Here is a 22792-nt window from a genome sequence, read left to right on the forward strand (position 1 = left end):
TGTGTTGTACTAGGAAATACAAATATCACCCATGAACTATTCTTGCCACAACATGAACCAGAAATCCTTCTAGTCCCTAATCTAACTACCAGGTTTCCTTCTAGTCCCTAATCTAACTACCAGGTTTCAGAAAACATATGAGTCAAAGAAAAATGGTAAAAGATGCCATTATAGAGGACATGCAATCACAAAAGTTTAGAGTGAGGGACACTACAGATCAAATGAAAATATAGTTAAAACAAGTGATAATTGGGCTTCCCTGTTGGCGCAGTGGTTGAGAGTCCGCCTGCCGATGCAGGGGACACGGGTTTGTGCCCCGGTCCGGGAAGATCCCACATGCCGCGGAGCGGCTGGGCCCGTGAGCCGTGGCCGCTGAGCCTGTGCATCCGGAGCCTGTGCTCCGCAGTGGGAGAGACCACAACAGTGAGAGGGCCGCGTACTGCAAAAAAAAAAAAGTGATAATTGAAGATAATGGATTATTGAATCCGGATTCATTGTACTATTCTCTCTACTTTTGAATATGTTTGACATTTTTCAATAATGACATTTCAGAGAAAAAGTAAGAGGCATGTGAAGCTCTCACTTACATTTAGGAAATTTAGCAGAGGGGCATAGGTGAAAGCAGTAGACCAGTTAGGAGGTTTCTGTAGTGAGGCAGAAGAGAGATGATGGTGGTTGATACTAAAAAGTGGCAGTGAAGATTGAGAACTGAAAGGATTTGATATATTTAGAAGAAGGAGAGTCAGTAGTACTTCTAATTGATTGGATTGGGGGTTGAAGGAAAGAAAGTCATCAAGAATACCTCCCAGGACTTCTGTTGGAAATGTGGGTCGATGGTGATGTCTTTTGCCAAGATTGAGAAGACTGGGAAATGGTGGATAGCCACATGGAAGGGTGAGGTAAGAAGTAATCAAGAGTTCCGTTTGGCGCATTTTAAGTCTGAGACATCTATTACACATTCTTGATTGTAAATAAAAACAAATCAGAACAAAGAAGTCTCTTAGAATGTGACTAGGTAATTATTATGCTTTGATAACTTGATAGAAAGGCTGAACATTGACAGAAGTAGTTCCCATTGGGGTACATATTTATTTATATCCAGCTTATCTGAAGTCTTAGCCAACTAATCTAAAAACATTGAGCATTGAGTTTCCCTTATATTTTCTGAATTCAGCGAGAACTGATTAACCCATTTAGAAAGAGCTGAACCTATCTTTATATGTAGCTAATTATGTTCTAATGCATACATTCAGCAATGCCATGAGGCTGTCCATCTGCAAACTGCCAGAAATAAGCTGTCCAAATTCAGAGAATGTCTTATTTTAAGGCTTAAAAATGACACTGATTTAAAGATTGCTTTTGCTGATTTGATAAACTGTAAGTTGAAATAATTACATTAATGTAGCACATTGTCATGCCAACAATTTTTCTAAAAAGATAAAAGAAAAAACATAGTTGCCTTTAACCTGTATGTGTTAACAGAATAAAGCGTGGTTTTGAAAGTCAATTTCTGACCACCTTCAAAGTGCTACACTAGAAAAAAGTGAGTGGAAAAGAAAGTGTTAAGTGTTAACTTCCCCTAGGTGAATGATACCTTCTAGGACAATGTATAAGGGTAAGAGATTCCAAGGATTGGGAAAGAAATGCCATTTTTAGGTGGTCTACCGCAGGTGTCTCTTTACCAAGAGTGGGTAAAAATAGCAAAGAAATAAGGACACAGTTCAAAAGTTAGTAGGATAGTCAATCCATACAAATGACCCACTTGGGAGGTGAGACTGCACTGCAGACAGGGAAGAATCATCAATGAAGAGCCCAGGAAACAGGGAGAAGCACAAGGCCCTGAAGCAAGGCAGAGGAGAACTAATTTTGAGAGTTTCAAGCCCTTTCCAGGGGAGTTCTTTGACAGGAGGCTTAGCCTGGTCCCTCAAGGGGCTAAAGGGTATCATCAGATGCTACTCACCGCCACAAGTCTTCTGCCTTCAGGATGGGCCCTTTTGTCTTTTCCTAGTGTTTCCAAAATGGAGAAGTACATAGATGGTTTCGTTCTTTCTTTCTCAACTTTGACCGCAGTTTTAATCTCGACTTCATTAGAACACCATCTGTCATCACCACAACCAGCAGGAATAAGAAAAATAATTCCTACAGTAGTAAATCCTTGCTTAACAGATTTTTATTTTAAAATAGGCTTGACTTTTTTTTTTTTCATTTTAAAGAAAAGTTTTTGGCAACAGGTAGATCACACCTGAATCTGTTGGGTTCTATATTTTTAAACAGTTCTGACATTTTTTTTCTTTTTATAACACGTGCTGAGTGGGAATGGATCATGGCCAGTCCTAAAATACGGACTGGGCAGCTCTTGGAATTTCAAAGGCAGTACAGTCATAGCAAGGTTTCTAATAGGATGAATATAAATTAAGAGAAATATTTTATTATTTTTAAAGTTTTATTTACAGAAAGACTTAAGTAGACGTAAGTAAATCAAAATGGGAAATGTTTCTGGTTTAAACAAACATTGGAATTTAAAACAACAAAAACTTTCTAACTTATAAAACAACTCAACCTAAAGTTACTCAATGAGAATTTAATAATCGACAATAGTTTTTCTTTGAAAAAACTCATGAGTTATAATGGTTCACAGTACAAAGTAAGTGACAGGCCAAGATACAAAATAGCTTTATTTCGAATTTTCTGGTCCTTGTCAAGTTATTCTTGATTACATCTGAATCATTAAAGCTTAGAATATTTTTTTAATGCTGATATGTGATGGCCCTAGTCCCTGAGTGATACCTGGCAAGAAAATATGCCTAATATTCATAAATCAGAGCCATGGCGTTTCAAAAAAGAAAAAGAAATGGAAAGGGAAATTTTGCTGTTTTTAAGGACATTAATGTTGTTGGGTGGGTGGGTATTTGATGGCCCAGAAAGGGGTGGTGAGTTTCTAGGACTTTTGGCCTTGAATAGAAGACCCTTGGGTTACCTGAACTGACAAACTAATGCTAAAACAATTCTTTTAAACAAACCATCATGAACCTCACACGGAAGGTAAAAACCCATCACAGTGCAGCTCCAGAAACAGCCTGGTGTTGTCAAATTGCAGGTAACCTCGGCAAGGTTTTTAGTCCTCTAATGCTTTCGCTTCCACACAAGGGACTGTAAAAATAGGAGCTCTTGGATGCATTAGAGGAGACCTTTCTCCTCTCACTGAACACTTTATTTTGCTTCATTCAGTGATCCAAGCATTGCCCCTTTACTCCCGTCACAGTGTTTTCTATATTAACACCATTTTTTTTCAAATGCATCCATCTAGACCATCCAAATCTGTACATATTAACATTGCTGAGCAGCAACTCTGGGAGGATGTTCACCCTGACCTTTCCTTTTCCTGACACAGTCTCCATCACAGTTTCCATTTCCAGGTTTATTTTTGATATCATAGATGTTGCTGTAACAGCCAACAGCCTTGCCTTTAGGTTTCTCTTCTCAACTCGAGAAATAATTCCTCCTCTAACAATTGATGGAGTGAAAAACCTGTGAGAATTACAGGCGTCAGTGCACTGGAAATTTTCTCTGCTTATTGTATTGCCCAAGTACTGAAAGATCAAAACATAGGTTTACGAACAAAACTATATTGGCTAAAACCCTGCGTTTTCTACAAAATTCTAGCTTTCCTTTTTTCCCTTTCTCTTACACATACCCAAAATTACATACATAGATAATTTTATACTTCATTAAGAAGTGTTTCTCTATAAAATTTCCTTTATTCAGTAGCACACAGTAAAAAGAACTTGGTGAGAAAAAACCTGGAAATAACCTAAATATCTATCCACAGTAGACTGAGTAAATGAACTGTTACATTCATACATAAAATACTATACAATATGAAAACATAATGTGCTACATTTTCTTTTAATAAAACATATATTAACTAAAATAAACCAAAGGAGCAGAGTTGAATGTATAGTATGCCATATATTATAGAAATAATTATGTAAGTGTTTATATACAGTCTGCCATATGAATTAGAAGTATTTAAACAGATACATAAGAAACTATTCAGTTGCCTTTAGGAAGTAGATATAGGGAACATTAGTTATAGGTGAGTTGAGATCTTTTATTTCAATTCTGTCTGCTCTTTTTAGTTTTGTTTGCCATATTCATATATTACTTGTATTAGACATATACATTAAAAAGAAGGCTTACCTGAAGACAGGAATAAAGACACAGACCTACTGGAGAACACACTTGAGGATATGGGGAGGGGGAAGGGTGAGCTGTGACAAAGCGAGAGAGAGGCATGGACATATATACACTACCAAACGTTAAGGTAGATAGCTAGTGGGAAGCAGGCGCATAGCACAGGGAGATCAGCTCGGCGCTTTGTGACCGCCTGGAGGGGTGGGATACGGAGGGGTGGGATACAGAGGGTGGGAGGGAGGGAGACGCAAGAGGGAAGAGATATGGGAACATATGTATATGTATAACTGATTCACTTTGTTATAAAGCAGAAACTAACACAGCATTGTAAAGCAATCATACCCCAATAAAGATGTTAAAAAAAAAAGAAGGCTTACCTGGATTTTTTGAACATTGCAACTGACATCCAGTTCAATTCCATGATTACTGAAAAAAATGGAGGCACACACATTATATAGTGTGGTGTTGTGGAAGGAAACTCCAGAACTTTAGATTTTATTGAACATGTCATTTTATGACCATGTGTAAATCACTCATCTACTGATACCTGATTTGCCTCATCTGTAAAATGTGAAAAAGTAGCTCCATCTACCACAACTTTCATTTACCACTCAGTGCTGTGATCAAAATAAAATAAAGTCCCTTGTGAATCTTGCAGGGCTACCGTATACAGGTGTGAAATTTTGTAATAGAGATCATGTTCATTTTCAGATCTCACATTAATTGAATCTGACTTTATCCCAGGAATTTCACATTTGTTCTTACTTGGTATTTTTCAGTGGGAAGCTATATTCCACTAACATCTGAGTAGTAAGAAGAACCATGATCACGATAGTATATGCCTGCCTAATCTAAAATTGCAAATTCTGGTAACAGGTACATAAATGAATAAACTGTATTAATTAAAAAATGTAGTTAATAGATACATGACATTGTAATAAATTCACTCGTAACTTTTTCTGCTTACCTACCTATAATAATAACAAAAGTTGTTGTTTACTAAATACGAAGCATGGTCCAGAAACTTAATGATGTTATATTTGTTACTTATTTCTCAGACCACATTTTTAGGTAATTATTACTAGTATCATCGTTTGGGTAAACAAAGTAAGAGTGAATAATGTTAATTTCCTTGTCCTGGGTCACACAGGTAGTGACTGAAGTCTGATTATGACTCAAATCTGTCCAAATATCTTTTCCCATCCTAAACTATCAGGCTTAAACCAAATTTCAACCCACATCCATCTCTCCACCTCCTATTATCTTAAGCGACACCACCAACTATAATGTCTACTCTGAGGACTGTGATCTTTTTTTTAGTGGGACTATAAGTAGAAAATTCTACCTTTATGGAAATCTGGTAGTTCTTTTAAGGAATATTATTCATACTCTATAAGCCAAACTTTTATGAATTTACCACGTTTGTAACCAAACTTTCAGAGATGGGGACATGACTTTATACTCAGAGGTGCTCATTTTGCCATCATAGCAGCAATTCATGTGTCTAACACAAGTGTCTAACACAAATATCTAAATATGTAATACATCTTGGTATTGAAGTACATATGGAATGATAGGCAGCTTTTAATAATCATTCTTTTGTAAAACTTTTAGTGATATTGAAAAAAGTTTATGACAATGCAATGTAAAGTTGGAAATACGTGTGTGTATAAAATAGAAAAAGATGACTGCTAGGAAAATCATCAAATTATAAGCATGTAAGTAGTGGTTGTTTCTGTTTTCTTCTTAATATTGTGGTATGTATTTAATATTTACAAAAATAAGTACATTATTTTTATAATTTAAAGAGTTTTTAAAAAATTAAGATAAATAATATCTAATCATACCAAATCTTTCATTCTTAAGTTGCTTCATTCTCTTTAAGCTTGAGACTCTAAGCATACAACTATGCCAACACCTCTAATAGACAAAATGAAACGAAGACAAAGTTTTATGTGTAAAATCTTTGTGTTATATTGCTTAACTGTTGGTACCCTTGATTCTTAAAGACTAGAGATTTCTGATGTTACATTTCTTTTATAAATATTTCTAAGAACCATAATACTCATTGAATGTTGGAACAATATCTCTAAATGCCTAAGGTAACTTCCATTTTTTAAAACATGAACTACAGTTGTTCATTTTATTAAACTTGACTCTATTTCCAGACCTTTGCTATGCTGCAGTAAACTCATTTTTGTGTCTTTGAGCACACATGCAAGTAAACCTAAAACATACAACACCTTGCTCCACCATTGCTGGGTCAAAAGGTGTGGTCGGTTTTAAAGTTCAGACACTGCTAAGGTATTATCCAAAGGTAATGCACCTGTATATATACTTGTATATACATATATAATTTTTTTTCAACCCTTTAAAAATGTAAAAAAAAAAAATCTTAGCTCATTAGTCATACACAGTATGTTTTGGGTAGATCCTCTTTAGACCTAGAAGTAACACTTCACTTCTGCTCTTGATGTCTTGGTGAGAACTGGTCACATCGCCCCTGCGAGATGTGGGAGGACTAGGAAATGTGGTGGACTTGTATGCTCATTAAGAGAATGGCGTTGATCCAAATCTCATCAGTCCTGCCATCAGCACCATTTCCTTAGGCTTTGCTTAGAATTCTTTTTGACTGTGGTTTAGGATAGGATCCCTCGTTATTAAATACATGCTATCTGGGGCTCCTGACATCCATACTTTTCTTGCTACCACTAATTAATGAAAGGGGAAGTGATTTACTGGCAACCTAGAGAGAATTAGTATAATCCAAGAGTTTAACCAGGTTTCATGTTCAATTTCTCACTTATTTCAGTGATTGAAGGAAGAGGGTGAATGAATAAATCATTCAAGAATCCACAAGTCTTAATTCATGTCCAAGAGGGCAACAGCAGTGTTTCCTGCCAGGTGTGAGGAGGGATTCTAGTTGGAGTGTCAGGGAATCAGGCTGTTTAAGCAGCTTTGAACGTCTATTCTCTTTCTGCATCTAAGAACCTGAGGAAACTGAACAGATTTTGTATAACTGTGGCAAATAAATCCTCACCTACTTCTGAATTCAGCAGATATCAAGGTTAAGTGAAAAACAGAACAATTCTAGATAATCATTTCAATAAATTTGAAGGGATGAATTTCTATAATAAAAGAACAGCTGAACTTTTCATAAATAAATTCATAATTATTCTAAAGGAATTAGTAAAAAATTAAATGCCTGTTTATTTCTGTTTATTCGCATCTTCGTAATTTCAACAGTGAAAGTAATTTTATAGAATAGTATTGGGACAGTTACTATAGGGGAAAGTATTTGGAGAAACTGAAAATCACTCTATGTGTGTTGTTCTAAAACAATGTCATTTTTTTCTCCCAGGGGAACACATTTTTGCTGTTTTTTGCTATGCTGTCACAAGGTACTTTGTACTTACCCTGCAATCCTCAGTAAATGCCAACTGAATGACCTCTGAGGGAGATGACTTTAATTCCACCTCTGTTTCTAATTTCCTCACCAGCCAACTCTTGATAGAAAGTCTGAGCTTTAATGATACAGGACAATAGAGACAGTAACATTATACTGCCTTCCACAGAGAAATGGGGGGAAATTTTTTTTAAGAACAACATAGTGCAGTTTCTTAGGGCTGCATCTTTGCTATACTTTGCTTGCTTTGAGACGGTGAGCCTAAACCAGCCTAACTTTTTAAATAAAGTTCTGGATGACTGAACTCATATTTCTCCATACAGCTTGCCATCTGTCCTTTTATAATTCTTTTTGTTTTTTAATTTGGTTACATCCTCAGAAAATCCTAAGATTTCCATGTGAAAGTTATGCCATAAAAGATGCTGTTTGAGGGCAGGGACTGACTATGGCATGCATTTGTAATGCTAACATTTCCTAGTGCTGTGGTTTTCACACAACGAAGGCATAATATTTAGAATGAGGACAATTTCTTTTCTCATACAAGAGGCTTTTGATTGAATCAGTGCACATGGTTATTGTGCTGCAATAAGTATCTTTCCCATTCCAAAATTCTTCGCTCTCACCCTTTACCTCGCTGGGAACATAACACATGCTCACCTACCCATCCAGCTGAATAAAAAACGTACTTCTCTTTTGAGTGAAGAATTTAAAGTTGTAAAATGAAAATTTCCAAGGGTTCCATCTTCCTCTGAAATCGCACTGTCCCTGATCATACATGTTTTTATGAGCTTTAATACTGTACATTGGATTTTTATGCCCCGTCTTCTTCCAGTTGATCACAAACTCCTTAAGAGAACAAGCATTTATCAGTCTATTTTTTCTAGAGCACCCAGCAGAAATCCTTGCATGTAATAAATATCGAATAAGTACGTGAATTTTATATGAATATAAAAGGGCAAACATTTTTCCTTAAGTTATTTCCCAAACTAGAGATTCAAATAGTTGAATGATTATTTAAGGAACGTCCAAAAATTAGGTAAACAGGCTTTTTTTTCTTGGACATGATCATTGTGAACAAAAATGAAAGTACTATTCTAAAGATTAGATAATACATTACTTTCTAGTTCAAATATCCAAGGCCTTAAAAGAAGCTGTTTTATGAAAATGGTGCATGCTCTATCTTCTGTTGCTGATCACTTTTCCCTCACATTTCCCACAAATATTTACAGAATTTAAAATGCTGAATAAATGAATGTCAAATTTAAAAAAATCTCTTCTAGGCCTTCTCCACCTTGAGAAGCTGGATCACAAGCGCTAAAGCCATTTCTGCTTCCCTGTGTACGTGTTCCTGGCTGGTTAGATGGCTGATAAAGTACAGTAAGCCCTTATCCTCAGAAGGTGCATTGCTCAAAACCTGATGTGAGTGAAATACACCAGACAGAGAAAGTCAAAGACTCATGGTATCACTTATATGTTGAATCTGAAAAAAAAAAAATCAAACTCATAAAGAGTAGAAAAGTGGTCACCGGGGACTGGGCAGGGGTGTGGGGAGCATGGGGGAAATAGGAGAGGATGGTAAAAGGGTACAAACTTTCAGCTATGAGATGAATAAGGTTGGAAGGTGGAGGATCTAATGTAACATGGTGACTATAGTTCATAACACTGTATTATATAATGTAAGTTTGCTAAGAGAGTAGAAATGAAATGTTCTCACCAAAAAAAAAAAAATCCAAAAAACCAAATGCATAGAAATATATGTGTAAACAGATAGATAGATATACCTCAGTAAAGCTAGAAAAGAAAACTTCATGTATACAGACCATAAAAGTCACTGAAACAAGATGTCATCATGGGAAAAAAACAGTAAAACTTGTCTCTTTTCAGTTCAATGGTCCACGTTCAAATATTATCCGCACAAGATTTCCCATCTCACTGCCTGGGAGGTATTTGAAGTTCAAAGCTACCAAAAATGTGACAAAACAGAGAACACCTCTAAAACAGAAACACAGCAGAATTAGTAGGTGTTTTCTGGATGAGTAAGTTTCAGACTTTCTTTACATTTATTTAATTTCTTGGCAATTCGGTTTTTTTGTTTTATTCATATTTTAATTTAATTTATTTATTTGTTTATTTTTGGCTGCATTGGGTCTTCGCTGCTGCTCGCGGGCTTTTCTCTAGTTGCGGTGAGCAGGGACTACTCTTCGTTGAGGTACGCGGCCTTCTCATTGTGGTGGCTTCTCTTGTTGCAGACCATGAGCTCTAGGCGCACGGGCTTCAGTAGTTGCGACACGTGGACTCAGTAGTTGTGGCTCACGGGCTCTAGAGCACAGGCTCAGTATTTGTGGCTCACAGGCTTACTTGCGCCACAGCATGTGGGATCTTCCCAGACCAGGACTCGAACCAGTGTCCCCTGCATTGGCAGGCAGATTCTTAACCACTGCACCACCAGAGAAGTCCTTGTTTGTTTTTTATGATTTGCATGTCTCTGCACAGAGATAAGGAAAGCAAGCAAAATAACTTTGCTAATTCTAATCATGAAGTCACATCATTTTTTTCATGATTTTAAGTGGTCTGGAGATGGCAGTTAAACCCTATATGACTTTGGTACCTTAAAATATAGCAACTATGTCTTTGAGAACCTTGAGGAACTACCAAACTTATGAACGTTACAAACTACTAAAGGTATGTAAAGAGGTTGATTAGGACTAAGACTTAATAAGTCTTACTATTGTGTTCCTGTCTCAAGGCAAAGTCATCAGTTAGAGAACTCTGCTCAGATATCACTATAATTATAATTTTTGTGAATTAATTTCTATCTACATAATACCTATTCCTTGGACTTATTGGTATCTAAGAATGATGACATGGGACAAAGACAGACTCTCTGGACACTTCTTTCCATATATATTGACAGTGTTCAAGGAGTATTTGAGGGACTTCACTGGTGGCGCAGTCATTAAGAATCCGCCTGCCAATGCAGGGGACACGTGTACGAGCCCTGGTCTGGGAAGATCCCACATGCCGCGGAGCAACTAAACCTGTACATCACAACTACTGAAGCACGAGCGCCTAGAGCTTGTGCTCCGCAACAAGAGGAGCCACCGCAGTGAGAAGCCCACGCACCGCAACGAAGTGTAGCCCCTGCTTGCCACAACGAACACCCAACACAGCCAAAAATAAATAATAAATAAATTTATTTTTTTTTAAAAAGTGTTTGAGATTAGCCATTGCTTGCTTCTTTCCCATGAAACACTGCTTAATGATGGCTTTAGTATGCTTCTACGAGCTTGTCAAGAATCTGAACTTAGGACAGTATTGAGCTTTCTACAAGCTGTTCTTGTCTATTATTTATATTCTAAATGGGTATTTTTTCAATGAATTCTTAATTTCTGAAATGTCTAAAGATTTGAAAATTACAGGTTTTACCTCAGCAAACAGTTCTTTCCATAGACAGATGAAAATATACTGACACGGAGACAGGCAATAGTTTCTAAATGGTCAGGATCTGACTGCATATTTGCAAGTGAGTATTCTAGTGAATCGTGTAACATCAACATTCCTTATGTCTACATGGAATAAAGACCTTCATCGTATTCTCAGAGACACAAACTCCTTCCACCTTTTTAAACCCCTGTAGCACACGAAGCTTTCTGTTCAAGGCTTCTATTTAAAGTCTTTTCTTTATTATGTTCCTACAGGGATTTCAAGGGTTGCTTCTAGATCTCTTTCTTTCTACTTCAGTTTTGAAAAAATTCTACTGGGGTTTCTATTTTTATGTTACTTCACCAGATGTCCAAACCATTTAAGACATGGCCTCTAAATCCTTGACAGCTATTTGAGGGTGTTAGTATGTTCTCAATTCATTTCGGTTTTTGTCTGAGCTTGTCTTGCATTTTGCTGTGGAAAGAATAAAACAAACATCTAAGGCGGGGGGGTCAACTGGGTGCAAGTCGCAGTGCTAAGCACTGGGGGACAATAATAATAAGACCTGTTCCTGCTTAAGAACTCAGACAAATAGAAGAGGGTATAATTTGTTACCATTTTTTATAAAGTCTAAGAAATTGACCTCTACAGTTTGGACTAACTCTCTTCTATCCTTTTTGAATTTCTGCTAGTCCATTCAGTACCACTGACTGAATTCTATAGTTGTACGTTCATTATTTTTATTTTTATTGACTATCTTAGGATGAATAAGACCTTGTGACTCCTTTTACCCCACTTGCCTCTTACCAAGGCCTCTGGCAAACCTAGTGTCCTGTCTTGTAGCCAGTATTCTAACTAAGCATATCCATCAAGGCTCTAATCTAAGACTTAACCAAAAAGCTGATGGGCTATTCACTACCACGTTTTTTACCAAATTTAATGTCATTGGTAAATATATGTATGCCTCTTTCCTAATCCTGGTCTGATTGGGGTAATTTGTTCAGACTGATAAACACAAAACTGTAAAAATGTTAAAAGTTGCTAATTTGCTTTTCCTGTCACAAGAATTCAGAACAAGTGATTTCATGTTTACCTTAAGGTTTTAGGCTAATTATCACAAACAAAGGAATGCCATCATCTTGGATTGGATTTCACCAGAGTCAACCTACTCATTTTCAAGAAGTAAGTATATTTATAAACTTTTATAAATATGTAGCTCTGACATGTAAGCTGGGTATATAGTTGAAATAACTGATGATACTAGAGTAGCTACAAAGGATATTCATAAGGAAAAGTGTTGTATATATAATAAGAATTATTAATACTACTAATAATAATTACAACTATTATTGAGTTTTTATTGTAAGTCAGATTCTAAGGTAGGCACTTTGTCTAACTAAAGACTTTTAGTTGGGTTTGACAAAAGACAAAAGTGTGAAAGGTAAGAGTCTATGAAAGCAGAGAAGAGTCAGGGTAGAACCTGCAACCTGTGCAGTCACTCAGGCACCCCCCTAGGTTTAATGCTTTTCAGGAGCCATGCTGAAACTCTGAATAATTTTATCTTTTAACTAATGTTTGGTAAGTGAAGTCCAGTGGGAAAATGTAGCATGTATATGAGCAGAGAAGATAAACGCTGTCTTTCCTTTCTTTCTCATTCACATATAACCTTTGCAAGGCCCAGTGAGTACAGAATCCAAGTGAATCCACAATGTATTTGAGTTTAGTGGGACTCAAGGTCCCACACAATACAAGTGTACTTCTCTAAGACTAAGGGAGACACTGACAGCCCATGAGAGCCCGTGCTTTTTGTCAAACTAGAACTTGCTTCACGTGCAGGGAAAAAGGCAGTGGCATTCTAAGAAACACAAACTACCAAGGAACCCTACTGTATCCTTTCTTACTCATGATACCTTCCTATATTTGCCCATCACTTAACACTGATAAGGATGAAAAGGAAGAAAAGGGAAAGGTAGAGCAACCATACTTTCTCTTTCAATCCTTCCTTACTCATCAGTAAGCCAAAGGTAAATGGCATTGATAGAGTGTGTGCTTACCAAAAAATGAAATAAAAAGTTGCATTAGTTTTGTCCAGCATTTCTACTCTTCTGGTGTAAGCATATACAAGATATGCAATACAAATTGTGTAATTTCATTAATAATGCACACAAGTGAAATGCTCTTCTATTATCATTTAAAACTGGCATTATGAACAATACAAAGATGAATGTTAAAATTCACGTTAATATTTTAAATTTTTTTTCTTTACTTGGAGTGATATTGAATAGCAAATAAAACCATTATGGAAAGTCTAAAGGCACACTGAGGAAGAAAAGAAAAAACATAGTTTAGTACTTTTAGTGATGTTTTTCTTGCTTTTTTAACATGGAACCCACATTTTCATTCTGTACAGGACCTCACAAATTATGTAGCTGGCCCTGCCAGTGGTGATGACGGCACGCTCCTTGTCAGGAACCTGGGTTCCTTCTATCCTGTTACTCCATGATTTGTGGCCTCTGCTGTATTGGTCCAAGATGCAGCATCTATTTCACAGCACATATGATGGCAAAACAGATGAAGGCAAAGAGAACATATGCTTTCTCTTTTGGTAAGTTTAAGAAAAATGCCACATGATTTTTCTGCCTTCTTTCGTAAATCAGAATGTAATCATAAGCACAAATACTGCAAGGGAAGCTGGGAAAAGGAAGTCTTTGGTGACCATGTGTTAAGCTAAAATTTGAGGTTCTATTATTAAAGAAAAAGAAGAGAATGGATGTTGGAACACAACTAGCTGTATCTACCACACATGCAAAGGAAAAAAAAAAAAGAGCCTATGAAGAATTACCAGTCGAAAGGCTGCAGGAGGCTGGGAATATTGTGAAAGTTGTGCTGTGAGAAAAAGAATGTCTATCAAAAAGATAGAGAAATGCAGAGAGAGAAACTAGATCAGTAACTATATATATTAGATAAAATAACAGAAGTAAAAGGGTATTAATTATTTGAAGAGAATTATAAAAAGAAGCCTAGGGCTTCCCTGGTGGCACAGTGGTTGAGAGTCCGCCTGTTGATGCAGGGTACATGGGTTCGTGCCCCGGTCTGGGAAGATCCCACATGCCGCGGAGCGGCTGGGCCCGTGAGCCATGGCCGCTGAGCCTGCGCGTCTGGAGCCTGTGCTCCGCAACGGAAGAGGCCACAACAGTGAGAGGCCTGCGTACCACAAAAAAAAAGAAGCCTACACTGTGGATTCACAAAGACCGAAAAATGTGGATTTCATCACTGTTTATGTGATTTGGGCAAATTACTTTAGTTATTTAAATTATTAATTCCTACTTCATAGCATTTCTTCTAAGGATAATCAATAATATGTCTAAAGTGCCTAACAGATGTTTATCAGATACTAATTCAATTTTTATTTTACTTCATTTTCATTTTAAAAACAAAAACCTCTTTATTATTTTTATTAATTATACTGTGCTTTTTAAACCATGGCAGACACTTTATTTTGCATAAAGTTTTTTTTTTTTTTCTTCTTCAGTATGCGGGCCTCTCACTGCCGTGGCCTCTCCCGTTGCGGACCACAGGCTCCAGACGCGCAGGCTCAGCGGCCATGGCGCGCAGGCCCAGCCACTCCTTGGCATGTGGGATCCTCCCGGACCGGGGCACGAACCCGTGTCCCCTGCATCGGCAGGCGGACTCCCAACCACTGCGCCACCAGGGAAGCCCACATAAAGTATTTTTAAGTGAAACATAAATATGAACATCAATGCATCATAAGAAATTAATTCTAATAATCTGATGCATTAAAATTAGAAATATCTATATATATATAAAGCACACAAACTTTAAAACAAAGCATTTCATTTTTATCTTAGCTAGTCTTAAACTATAACAAGGAGAGACTAATAGTCTTGATATAATTTTTTCACATTTAAATTGATCATTTAGATGGTCACACCTAGCATCTTTGAATAATCCCTCTATTGTATTAAGTAACTTACACCTCTGTTGCTAACCTGCTACTATTCAGATATTTTGAATTCATTTTATGTTTTATCCTCTATGTCCAGTGTAATGCCATGTATAATTGGTACGTCATATTGTACAAAATCTTATAAACACATTTAATAAAAGCCTGAACTTGAAGCATCTCAGCATTCTGAAGAACTAAATATTTAACTAGGTTTGTATTATTACCCCCATTTTATAGATGGAATCATAGGTACAAGTGTATTAAATAATTTGCTAGAGAACGTAGATTTAGTCAATAGCAGAAATAAATTGTAATACTCAGAATTTGCATTAGGAGAAAAAGTTCAGCAGAAATTTCTGCTACATCTGTATTCTACATAGAAAGCTAAATTGAAATTATTACTGCTCTCATTATTAATATTCATTCCATATCAAAATATGCTAGGTATTATACATGAAACGAGATAAAACCCCCTAACCCCAGCCCAACTATATATCTAACCCTCCCAACTTATTACTAGTACATCCAAATGGGTGTTTTATCACCTTAATTATGTTTAAGAAATGACATCAATAGCAAAGAATCTTGTGAGTTTAATTGCTAAAGATAATAAATCTCATATTCACCCAAGTAGTATTAACCTTTTCTCCTATTATAAAAATAAAGTCAATATTTGAAAATGCATGATATGCCCCAAAAAAGAACTAAGGACATTGTCTAAAAATTGGACAGCCGTATTAGTCATTAATTTGGGTTTTTACACACCAAGAGTAAACTTCAGTCATAATTTTTAAAATGTATTCTTATCCTGTATGGATGAGGCACCATGCTAGCTACATTGCATTCACTGTAAACAATCATCACAAAACTCCTGTGAAGTATATATTATCTGGTATATACATGTGGGGAAGAGCAGACTCTGAAAGGTAAGGAAATATGCCTAAAGACATACAGTTTGAAGGAAAATGGCATAGCTGGTTTTTAATTCAAGTAATTTCAGTTCTTTCTATTCCAACACAATTACTCTCATATTTATATATATATATGTATGTATGTATGGTTTTGTTTTTTTTTTTTTGGCAGTACATGGGCCTCTCACTCTTGTGGCCTCTCCTGTTGCAGAGCACAGGGTCAGCGGCCATGGCTCACGGGACCAGCCGCTCCGCAGCATGTGGGAGCTTCCCAGACCGGGGCACGAACCCGTGTCCCCTGCATCGGCAGGTGGACTCTCAACCACTGCGCCACCAGGGAAGCCCTACTCTCATATTTTTGTATAATTTATGACTAGTCTGAAAATAAAATATGCTTAAAATCCAAATATATTTGTACATTGTCCATTTCTAGTTTAGTTGTTAATATCATTAAAATAATTGATATATTTGGATGTACTTTTAAAATATTGTTTTCAACTGACAAATTATTTTTTTTCTGCTTTTTGTGGATTATTATTTTTTGTAAATTCTCTTTCATTTACCTTCCATTGGTTTGCAAGTTATACACTTGTTTGCCTCTTTTTAGTGGTTATCCCAAAATGTTTTAAATATACATGTTGTAATATAAGTTAAAAGCTAATCAGTGTCTCTTTAGCTGCTGTATGACTATACCAGGATTTATTTAATGGTCTTATAATGATAAACTTTAGATTATTTATTAATTACCTTTAGTATTTACCCAATATTCCTCTCTGATCAGTATGTTAAATGTTCTAATCTCAAGCTTCCCAGAAAATTCTGTATTACCATTAACTGTGGAATAATTCCACACATATACATACAGCGCTGCTCAACATCAGCCTGAAGAAAGTAACTGGTAGAAGGTAACAGTCTCATGAATTGTTCCTTCCCCAGTTCTGCAGAGGTTGTTCAATGCTGTGTAGCAGACTTTCTTAGATATCTGAAAAAGGAGATAGTCCATTCTCCATCATGCCTAATAACACTCTCAGACTCATGGCCCAGAGGCCAAATTTGTTTGAGCAGCACAAGTTTTAAAAATTGAGTCAATGTTTTAAACTTAGGAAACTTTCACATAAAATTTTGCTTCCCTTGAAATAATTAGTGGGCAAACATTTGATTTAACTAATTTTATATGGGACTACACATACTATTGTATGACTGTTTTTTTTTTTTTCTTTTCTGAATCTCCTCATGATGTTTTTACCCAGCTCTCTGGGGTTTTTTCTTATTGATGGCTTAGGGCTCTTGATATAGAAAATATTTGCTTTCTAGTCTTTTACTTTGTGAATATATTTCCCATTTTTTTCTTTGAATTCTGTCTTCATTATTCAACTGTGGTTTTAATTTGCATGCAGTTAAATTTTTTTAAGTTTAGATTCTGAATTTCATGGCATCATTATCCCATCCTGGACTCAGCATTAAGAACACATCCATTCATATTCTCCTCTTGCATTTTTATGATTTCATTTTTGGAGTTAACCTAATCTTTAAGATAAAGAGGGAGATAGAGAACTGAATTATCTACCCCCCAATAGTCAACTACTTTTTTTTTTTCTTTAGCGGCTATAGGGACATTTGTATTAATAATATGTATTGAATAATTCATTTTTCCCCATTGATTTGAAATGACATCTCTATGGGTTTCTTAACTATCTTCTATTCTTTTAATCTATCTTACTATCTCTATACCAGTATCATATTCTTTTAACTCATATCTTTAAATTGTGTTAAATATCTATTAAGGGCAACTACCCATTTACATGGCTCTTAAGATTTTCTGTGTATTCTTCTACATGAAATGATATGTCATTTTATCAAGCTTCATATTAAAAACAAATAAGCAAAAAAACAAATAAGCAAACAACAACAGGAACAAGTAGTGCCCTGACTGTGATTATAGTAAATGTATCAAATAACATGCAGAAATATCTTTAAACTCTTGATACTTAATGTTTTTTCCTCATTTATCTGATATATTTACTGCAATTCCCCAAAAAGGCACCATAGCTTCAAGGGAAACCAGTGGTTTGAGAAGGATGTGAATGAAACAAGTCTTGTTATTTGAAGACAGCTAAGATCTACCATAAATACAGTACTAATTTCTTAACAGTATGTTTGTTTTTTAAAAATTCTTATTTTTGAATATCAAGACATTATTCCTATTTCCTAGATCCACTGAGTTTGTATCTGTGAAACTAGGGAATTTACCCCCGAAGTTTTGGGTCTCCATAGGGAGTATATCTGTCTCAGAACTCATTAATCTGCCTCAGACTTCTCAACACCAGGCTTTCCTGCTCCATAATCCTGCAAGTCTCTTTTGTGGCTGGAAATTAGACTCTGGTTAGAGTGATGAAACTTACGCGAGTCCTAGTAGAGGCAGGTGGATGCTAGCATTACATATGTTGTTCCAATGGAAGGATCTGAGACTTTTTTTTTTTTTGTGGTAGGCAGGCCTCTCACTGCTGTGGCCTCTCCCGTTGCGGAGCACAGGCTCCGGACGCGCAGGCTCAGCGGCCGTGGCTCACGGGCCCAGCCGCTCCGCAGCATGTGGGATCTTCCCGGACCGGGGCACGAACCCGTGTCCCCTGCATCAACAGGCGGACTCTCAACCACTGCGCCACCAGGGAAGCCCCTGAGACTTTTTTATACTTTGAATTTCCTGTAGCCAGGGAGGTATATATGTTGTTGCACAGACAAAGCATGCTTTAGGAAAATCCCTTAAAGACATTTATGAGGGTATGCTAGAAATATTAGGAATCTTCTATCTTTATATGTGCTGTGCAAAGTTAGAAAGTAGTTGCATTTTTATAATAAAGTGTAATCTCATTAACAGTTAAAACTAACTTTGTGTTCCATCCTGTTTTCAACAAGAGTCAAACAGAATAGTTACCAAGATTATCCATTTTTGCTCAACATCACCCCATGTATTCTACTCATATTTTCCTGATTTAAAACAGTTACTGAGGGCTTCCCTGGTGGCGCAGTGGTTGAGAGTCCGCCTGCCGAGGCAGGGGACACAGGTTCGTGCCCCGGTCCGGGAGGATCCCACGTGCCGCGGAGCGGCTGGGCCCGTGAGCCATGGCCCCTGGGTCTGTGCTCTGGAGCCTGTGCTCCGCAACAGGAGAGGCCACGGCAGTGAGAGGCCTGCGTACCAGGAAAAAAAAAAAAAAAACAGTTACTGAAAAAAACCCCCCAGAGAGACTGTATTTCATTGTGAAAATATTTGATTCTATTTCTTTAGCACTTTAAAATACTTTGACACATCTTTTAATTCCACCTTAAAATATTTGCATTTGGATCAGCACATAATACAGTGCATAATTTTTCTCCCTGCCTACTAAGATAGGCTCTGTAAAAGAAAATATACATTATATGCCTCTAAACCTTTATGAAATCAAAGTAAACATTTGTATATGAAATTTCACTTCTCAAACATGTTGACACGAAGGGGGTTTTAAAAGCAATCATAAATGCCTGAGTTAGGAAGAAAACAAACGTTCTTTTCTTGAGGAAGTGATAAGTCAAGGGATTAATCCTCACCTCTAGGTCACCAGGTTGAATCTAATCCAGATGGACATTGATTGGAAGTTGCTGCCATCTGACAGCTACATGGTGACCTATGTGCATTGAGTTGCTGGTTATAATCTTAATAAAGAAGAGGCAACATCCTAAAAGCTGCCACTATAATTAGAATTAATTGGTATCCTTCTTAGCAGCATTGGCAGAATATTGGGTTAAAATGGAATCCTTTCATTCTCTCAACCTAACTACATGGAGAAAAATGAGGGAAGTGGAAGGTGCCATCCTCTATTATGAAAGCAACAGAAGGCCAAAAAATGAAGGAAACCACGGTCTTTCTGAGCCTGCAAACATCCATTAATTCATCAAATCTTGGGCCACATGCCATAGTCATGAGAGAAAGAGGAAACAGAAAAATGAAGCAGTTGCAGGCTCTATTTTTTGAGGGTTGATAATCTAGTAGGGGAGATAAAACAAGTACAGAGACAACTATAGAACAAGGGAGAAAGATATATGTGCCATAAAAGAGAATAAGTAAAATGCTCTTCCCAGCACCCAGAGGAGGGAGTGATAACTTATATTTGTGAGTTGTAAGGTGGGGGATTTAGGCAGACAGAGAAGTAAAGGGGAACACAAAAATGAACGAAGAAATCCATTTTTATTCGCCCTTAAATAAACCAACAATTCATTCAACTCGTTAATTCTTACTTTTCGTGCTATTAAGCTCATGTCCTCAGAAAACACTATATCACTGCATTTGAAATGCTATTTTTAAAGTATACCTCACATTATTAATTATGGACGTCTAAAAATAAAAATGTAAATCTCACTGATACTTTCATTCCACATGATCTTACAAAAAGAAACCAGTTCACATAGAAGCCAGATTCTAGCAAATATAAAATGATAATCTAAGACCCTATACCTAAAATATACATGACAAAATGGACATATATGAAATATAATAAAAATAATTTCACTCATCATCACTTAATTTTAGCAATGATATTTTGAAAAAATACTACTGTGTTGTAAAGAGATCAAAATGATGGTTCATTTACATTATCTGCTACTCAAAACACTGTCATTAGCTGGGTGACTTTTCCTCACCAAACTGAATCAAGTAATATATTTCAGTTTGGAATAAGAACTAAATATTAGTTTTTAAAAGACTATAGAAGATAACTTAAATGATTTTCTGTAATCAAAGTACAAAGACATCTATTTAATAAACAATTAACATAAGATCTAAATAGAGTTAACAAAATGCCTTGAAGCAAATATAAGCTCTCTTTCTTTAGATAATTAATTTGTCGCCTAGGTAAGAAGTTGGACTCTACTTCCACTGTGCAACTAAATTAATGTGTAGCCAGAGGCAAGAGATTTAACCTCTCAGAGATTCAGATTTTCATCTGTAAAATCAGGTTAAGAAGAATTATACCATAACAGCAGCTTTTAAAATTTGCTAAAGAAGTAGAATTCATCTTTTTCACAAAAAACTATAACTTAAAACCCATAGATATACTTAAGATAAACATGAATTGTCAGTAGTTTAAAGGAACAAGGGTTTGTTCTAGGTCCCGCATTGTCCCTAAGGTACACTAGCATATGGAAAATCACTGCTCAAGATGATATTAAGATCTTAAAAGGAAAATCAGGAGCTTCTGGGAAGATGGCGGAGGAGTAGGAAGCGGAGATCGCCTTCCTCCCCACAGATACACCAGAAATATACATATGGAGCAACTCCTGCAGAGAACCTACTGAACGTTGGCAGAAGACCTCAAACCTCCCTAAAGGCAAGAAACCGCCCACGTACCTAGGTAGGGAAAAAGAAAAAAGGATAAATAGAGACAAAAGGATAGGAACAGGACCTGCACCAGTGGGAGGGAGCTGTGAAGGAGGAAAGGTTTCCACACACTAGGAAGCCCCTTTGTGGGCAGAGACTGCGGGTGGTGGAGGGGGAAAGCTTCGGAGCCGTGGAGAAGAGCACAGCAACAGGGGTGCGGGGGGCAAAGCGGGGAGATTCCCGCCAACAGGATCAGGGCCGACTGGCACTCACCAGCCCAAGAGGCTTGTCTGCTCACCCGCTGGGGCTGGCAGTGGCTGGGAGCCGAGGCTCGGGCTTCGGTCGTACCCCAGAGAGAGGACTGGGGTTGGCAGCGTGAACACAGCCTGCAGGAGGCTAGTGTGCCACGGCTAGCAGGGAGGGAGTCTGGGGAAAAGTCTGGACCTGCCGAAGAGGCCAGAGACTTTTTCTTCCCTCTTTGTTTCATGGTGCACGAGGAGAGGACATTAAGAACTGTGTTTAAAGGAGCTCCAGAAACAGGCGCGAGCCGCGTCTAACAGCGCGGACCCCAGAGACGGGCATTAGACGCCAAGGCTGCTGCTGCCGTCACCAAGAAGCCTGTGTAAGAGCACAGGTCACTACCCACACCCCGCTTCTGGGGAGCCTGTGCAGCCCGCCACTGCCAGGGTCCTGGGATCCAGGGACAACTACCCCGGAACAACGCACAGCGCGCCTCAGGCTGGTGCAACGTCACGCTGGACTCTGCCGCCGCAGGCTCGGCCCGCAGTACCCCTGCCTCTCCCCCCGCACCCGGGCTGAGTGAGCCATAGCCCACGAATCAGCTGCTCCTTTAACCTCATCCTGTCTGAGCAAAGAACAGACGCCCTCGGGCGACCTACATGCAGAGGCGGGGCCCAATCCAAAGCTGAGCCCCTGGGAGCTATGAGAACAAAGAAGAGAAACGGAAATCTCTCCCAGCAGCCTCAGGAGCAGCGGATTAAAGCTCCACAATCAACTTGATGTACCCTGCATCTGTGGAATACATGAATAGACAACGAATCATCCCATATTGAGGAGATGGACATTGAGAGCAAGATTTATGATTTTTTCCCCCTTTTCCTCTTTTTGTGAGTGTGTATGTGTATGCCTCTGTGTGAGATTTTGTCTGTATAGCTTTGCTTTCACCATTTGTCCTACGGTTCTATCCATCCATTTTTCTTTCTTTTTCTCTTATTATTTTTTTATTTTAATAACTTTATATTTTATTTTACTTTATCTTCTTTCTTTTTTTCCTTCCCTCCTTGCTTCCTTCCTTACTCCCTCGCTCCCTCCGTCCCTTCTTTCTTTCTTGTTCTACTAATTGGTCCTTTCTACTTTTTCTCCCTTTTATTCTGAGCCGTGTGGATGAAAGGCTCTTGGTGCTGCAGCCAGGAGTCAGTGCTGTGCCTCTGAGGTGGGAGAGCCAACTTCAGGACACTGGTTCACAAGAGACCTCCCAGCTCCACGTAATATCAAACAGCGAAAATCTCCCAGAGGTCTCCATC

General features: G+C 37.6%; 1 long non-coding RNA gene across 1 annotated transcript in view; it reads right to left on the minus strand.

Annotated features, from left to right (window-relative positions):
- Positions 1-1994: 1994 nt before the first annotated feature.
- LOC112395650 (uncharacterized) overlaps positions 1995-22792 on the minus strand; it is a 77152-nt gene continuing 56354 nt past the window's right edge. Inside the window, exons 4-5 of the long non-coding RNA XR_003002415.1 lie at positions 4572-4620; positions 1995-2099 (exon numbers count right to left, since the gene is read on the minus strand). This is a non-coding gene — a long non-coding RNA (uncharacterized LOC112395650). The remainder of the gene's footprint in view (positions 2100-4571; positions 4621-22792) is intronic.

Source organism: Neophocaena asiaeorientalis, unplaced genomic scaffold, assembly GCF_003031525.2.
Source record: "Neophocaena asiaeorientalis asiaeorientalis breed wild unplaced genomic scaffold, Neophocaena_asiaeorientalis_V1.1 scaffold249, whole genome shotgun sequence".
In the NCBI taxonomy this organism is placed as follows: Eukaryota; Metazoa; Chordata; class Mammalia; order Artiodactyla; family Phocoenidae; genus Neophocaena; species Neophocaena asiaeorientalis.